Source organism: Bufo bufo, chromosome 1 (assembly GCF_905171765.1).
Source record: "Bufo bufo chromosome 1, aBufBuf1.1, whole genome shotgun sequence".
Taxonomy (NCBI): Eukaryota; Metazoa; Chordata; class Amphibia; order Anura; family Bufonidae; genus Bufo; species Bufo bufo.
This window is the reverse complement of record NC_053389.1, coordinates 794,516,554-794,522,666: the sequence shown is the minus strand read 5'-3', so window position 1 is coordinate 794,522,666 and position 6,113 is coordinate 794,516,554.

Sequence of the window (6,113 nt, the reverse complement as noted above, 5' to 3'; positions counted from 1 at the left end):
TCTGCTGGATTTGGTGACTGTACAGAAAAAAAACATGGCTGCTTTCTTCCAAAATCAGCATCACACCTGTCCACAGGTTGTTTGCAGTATTACAGCTCTGCAATACCAGACACTGCCCATGGACAGGGGTGGGGCTGTTTTTGGAAGAAAGCAGCCATGTTTTTCTAATCCTGGACACCGCCTTTAAAGGGGATACACATTGACCATAGCTACTTTTTAGGGTAGAAGTAAACTACTTGCTCTGTATTCAAAGGAGTATAAGTGGGCTATGGCTTGTCCCTTTAAGGGCTCATTTACATATTTGGGCTCCACATTAATATCAATTTAGTTTTTTCTTCCCTAGATTAGGATTGGACGCGAGGTCCTTTCCACAGGTTTCCCTCTGATCCAGTTTCGCCTGCAGACCCCAATTACCCAAAGCTTTATTCATGCAGGGACATTAGAGTCCTGTAGAGATGAGGGGATTTCAGGTTATGATATTCGTTCACGCTTCGTTTACTGGTAAAAGGTGAATTGCAATATGGATTCCGTTACCACGGACCGTAACGCAATTCTATGATGGACTGTCTTTAGAGGCATTCCGTTATAATAGAAGTCTATGGGCTGCAAAACGGATCCGTCCCGTTTCCGTTATGCAGGAGAGGACTCTGGATCAGGAGAGGACTCTAGCATAACGTAAGCCGGACGGATCCGTTTTGCAGCCCATAGACTTCTATTATGATGGAATGAATAACGGAATGCCTCTAAAGACATTCAATCATAGAATTACGTTATGGTCCGTGGTAATGGAATCCATAACGCAATTCACCTTTTACCAGTAAACGAATTTTTCAAAATATGAAATTTGCTCATCTCTAGAGCCCTGTGAGAGCTATATGTACATTGCCGGATCGGATCCTGTCTGTTGTCTTCTTTAGTACACCCGTTTTCATGTCCAGGGTGTACAGAGGAGGGGAGGGGGTACCCCTGTTAGGACACAAATCCATGCGTGACAGCCTATTGGTTTCAGTGATAACTGTGTAATTCTTTGTTTCTCCTGTGGTGGCGCTGCAGGGAAACAGAACAGTTAAAGGGGTTCTCTGGGTTTTTGATCTTGATGACCTACGCTCAGGATAGGTCATCAATATCAGACTGCAGAGGTCCGAGGTCCAGCACCCCCCGCCGATCAGCTGTATGAAGAGGCTGTGCCCTCACCAGACTTCTCTTTGGTCAGTGACGTCACGTTCATTACTCACATGGTCTAGGCACAGTTCAGTCCCGTTCAAGTGAATAAGGCTGAGCTGCAATACCAAGAACAGCCGCTATATAATGGACGGCAAGCTGCAAGGAGGCCGCAGCTGATCAGCGTGAGGGGTGCAGGGAGTCGGACCCCCACAGATTTGATATTGATGACATAGCCTGAGAATAGGTCAGCAACATGAAAATCTCAGGGGATCCCATTTAAGGACATGAGACTGAATTCACAATGGGTTGGAGGACAGTGATAGCAGCTCGGTATAAGAGGTAAAATAAGTACGTCGGTGGTGTAAAATGATGTGCCCACAGCCCCCCGGGTGTGGGCAGGACTTCAGCCGCTGCAATGGGTGATGCTCCCCATAGGCCTTAGCAGACTGCTGTATCGTGGGAGCATTTTAGGCCACGTTCACATTTTACTTTGTGGATCTGCCAGGCCGTCCAGCGCAGCCTGCCAGATCCTTTACTTCACCACTGGATGCCTGTTAACTGCAATGGGGTCAGATGGTGTGCCAGACGATTTTCGGCAAAAATGCCAGGTTTCAGCTGGACATAAAATACTGCTTGCTTTTTATTTTTACCACATTTGCTGAAAATTGGCCATATCACTGCCCGACCCCATTGCAGTCAACAGGGATCCGGCAGTGTGATTGCTCTGCGCCAGAAACGGCTGCCGGATCTGCAAACAGAGATGTGAACGAGGCCTTAGCTCCGAATTACAGCCACAAACGCCCTCTACAATGCTGTGCGTTCAGATCCTGTCCATACAGGGCAGATCATTTCAGAGGGGAAATTGACCTGCGCTCACAAATCTTTAAATCTACAGCAGATTTCATCCTTTGCGATGCTTGGGGCATATCCGCTACACAATTTTTGGGGATTTTGATACGGATTGGTCACAGAAATGCAGCAAAATCCACTTCATACGCGTTCATGGGTGCAGGCATAGTTTGCAAAAATAATGGTGGATTCGTTGGCTGACAAACACTGCCGAAAACACACAGAATAGGCGGGCAACAAGGAACATTGCATAAAAATAAAAAATTGTGCAACTAGTCTGCAAATTGCTGTTATGTGACTGTTTGAAAGCTCTAAAAATCTGCATCCATTCTGTAAAATATTAGCCATTTTATTAAAGGATTATGGGAATTTTATTATCTTGTATGCTTAGAAAAAAGTTTCAAGAACCACATCTCTCCATGGGTTGCATCTGGTATTGCAGCTCAGTTCCAGTAGCTAAAAACAACCCGTGGCCAGGTGTGATGCAGACTGAATGAAAGCAGCCATGTTTTTCTAATCCTGGATAACCCCTTCAATAGGAGCTACCTTGTTCAAGACCCAAAAGCCCAGAAAGGAGTCTTACGGTGGAGGACCATGCATGTTCGTTAGTGTGCAATACTTTTTACCTGTGGTGGTGCTGCAGAGGAATTAAACACATGTTGATTTCTGAAGGTCCCTGTGCTGATCTTGTAGGACCTTTCTTATGAATGAACTGTCCGAAAGTGGACAACACCTTTATTTGTATTGTGGTGACCTTGGACATCTGGAGGTTAAGGGAGCGTTCCCCCATCATGTGCCATCTCACACCTCCTCAGTATGTAATCACTCAACCTATCATGAAAGGATATTACTCTACGAACATGTACCTATTCCTGCTCAGCAGTAGTGCCCAAGTGAGCTTCTCACAGGTCCATTAGGCACCCATAATCATATTAGACTTTGCCCACCACAACCAGGGTTCACTATATCACACTTGGTAATGACGTACAGGATTTTGTATCCACCATTTCATTTTCTGAAGTTCTGCCTGTGCATAATGTTCGGAATGATAGGCAGAGGCGCATAAAGGAGTTCAACATATGGCTTGGTAAATGGTGTCAAGAGCAAGGATTTGGCTTTGTTTCTCATGATAGCTCTACTTGGAATAGAAAGGAACTGTACAAAAAAGATGGTTTGCATCTTTCTCTCAAAGGAACAAATGTACTTAGTGAACAACTCCAAGAATTTGCAGAAGAGTATTTAAACGAAGAAGGGGGGGGGGGCAAAAGAGTGAAAATAAAAGAGTCCAATTGCCCCCCGAAACAATGCCAGAACAGGTCAGAAGCACAGAGGTTAAGAAATGATAAGCTCAGAGTCCTGTCTACAAATGCTCGCAGTTTAGGTAAAAAAAAAAATCTATGAACTTGGGTCAATAATGGCATCTGAGAATGTAGATTTAGTGGCTGTTACGGAGACATGGTTTAATGAAAGAAATGACTGGGACATAACCATACCAGGGTACTCTTTATACAGAAGAGACAGAGAAGGCAAGAAAGGAGGAGGAGTGGCCCTGTATGTGAAAGATAGCATTAAATCTAACCTAATACAAGTTGGTGAGGCCAACATAGAGTCAGTTTGGGTTATGTTGCAGTTTGCTAACCATGCAGTAACTCGTGTAGGTGTGATATATAGACCACCTGGTCAAGTTAAAGAACTAGATGATCTACTAGTTGAAGAAATAGCTAAAATGACAATGAAAGGAGAAGTTATCATTATGGGAGATTTCAATCTTCCAGATGTAAACTGGAAAACCAAAATACCAAGTTCTACCAGGAGTACAGATATTCTAAATTCCCTACTGGGGTTATCTCTACAACAAGTGGTTGAGGAGCCAACCCGGAGGGAGGCCATTTTGGATTTGGTATTCACAAACGGGGATTCGGTATATGATGTCATTGTAGGCGAAACCTTGGGATCTAGTGATCACCAGTCAGTGTGGTTTAATATAAGAACTGTGAAAGAGTCCCACCACACAAAAACAAAAGTTTTAGATTTTAGAAAAACAGACTTTTCAAAAATGAAATTAGTCATAAATGAGTCCTTATCAGACTGGAACGGATTACATGGAGTCCAGGAGAAATGGGACTACTTAAAAGGTGCATTATTGAAGGCAACAGAAAATTGCATTAGACTTGTCAGTAAAAGCAAAAAAAGGAAGAGACCACTGTGGTACTCAGCAGAAGTGGCCCAAATCATTAAAAATAAAAAGCTAGCATTTTGTAATTATAAAAAAACCCAGAGCAATGAAGATAAGGAAATCTACAAGATTAGGCAGAGAGAGGCCAAGCAAGTTATAAGAACTTCTAAAGCGCAGGCAGAAGAAAAACTAGCTCAGTCTATGAAAAAAGGGGATAAGACATTCTTCAGATATATAAATGAAAAAAGGAAATTAAAACAATGAATAACTAAATTAAAAACAAAGGACGGAAGGTATGTAGAAGAGAATAAAGGGCTAGCCGACTGCCTTAATGAATACTTCTGTTCAGTTTTTACAAAAGAAAAAGGAGAAGGACCTCCACTAGAAAGGATGACTAATAAATCATTTGATGCATGTATCTTTACAGAGGAAGATGTTCTAAGTTTGCTGTCTAAGGTGAAGACAAATAAGTCACAGGGGCCTGATGAGATACACCCAAAATTATTAAAAGAGCTTAGTGGTGAGCTGGCAAAACCATTAACAGATTTATTTAACCAATCATTAGTAACAGGAGTCGTCCCGGAAGATTGGAAATTGGCAAATGTCGTGCCCATTCACAAGAAAGGTAGTAGGGAGGAATCGAGCAACTATAGACCAGTGAGTCTGACATCAATAGTAGGCAAATTAATGGAAACCCTATTAAAGGATAGGATTGTGGAACATCTAAAATCCCATGGATTGCAAGATGAAAAACAACATGGGTTTACTTCAGGGAGATCATGTCAAACAAATCTTAGATTTTTTTTGACTGGGTGACTAAAATAATAGACGGTGGAGGTGCAGTAGACATCGCATATCTAGATTTTAGTAAGGCTTTTGACACTGTCCCACATAGAAGACTTATCAATAAACTGCAGTCATTGAGCATGGACTCCCATATTGTTGAGTGGATTAGGCAGTGGCTGAGTGACAGACAACAGAGGGTTGTAGTCAATGGAGAACATTCAAAACAAGGTCATGTTATTAGTGGGGTTCCACAGGGATCTGTACTGGGACCAATTTTGTTTAATATCTTCATAAGTGATATTGCAAAAGGCCTCGATGGGAAGGTTTGTCTTTTTGCTGATGACACAAAGATTTGTAACAGGGTTGATGTTCCTGGAGGGAAACGTCAAATGGAAAAGGATTTAGGAAAACTAGAAGAATGGTCAGAACTCTGGCAACTGAAATTTAATGTGGATAAGTGCAAGATAATGCACCTGGGGCGTAAAAACCCAAGGGAAGAATATAGAATATTTGACACAGTCCTGACCTCAGTATCTGAGGAAAGGGATTTAGGAGTAATTATTTCAGAAGACTTAAAGGTGGGAAGACAATGTAATAGAGCAGCACGAAATGCCAGCAGAATGCTTGGATGTATAGGGAGAGGTATAAGCAGTAGAAAGAGTGAAGTACTTATGCCGCTGTACAGAACACTGGTGAGACCTCACTTGGAGTATTGTGCGCAGTACTGGAGGCCATATCTCCAGAAGGATATAGATACTCTAGTAGCTCTTCTCTGAACTCTCTCTAAACTAGTACATGGATTGCAGGATAAAACTTACCAGGAAAGGTTAAAGGACCTTAATATGTATAGCTTGGAAGAAAGACGAGAGAGAGGGGATATGATAGAAACTTTTAAATACATAAAGGGAATCAACTCGGTAAAGGAGGAGAGCATATTTAAAAGAAGAAAAACTGCTACAAGAGGACATAGTTTTAAATTAGAGGGGCAAAGGTTTAAAAGTAATATCAGGAAGTATTACTTTACTGAGAGAGTAGTGGATGCATGGAATAGCCTTCCTGCAGAAGTGGTAGCTGCAAATACAGTGAAGGGGTTTAAGCATGCATGGGATAGGCATAAGGCCATCCTTCATATAAGATA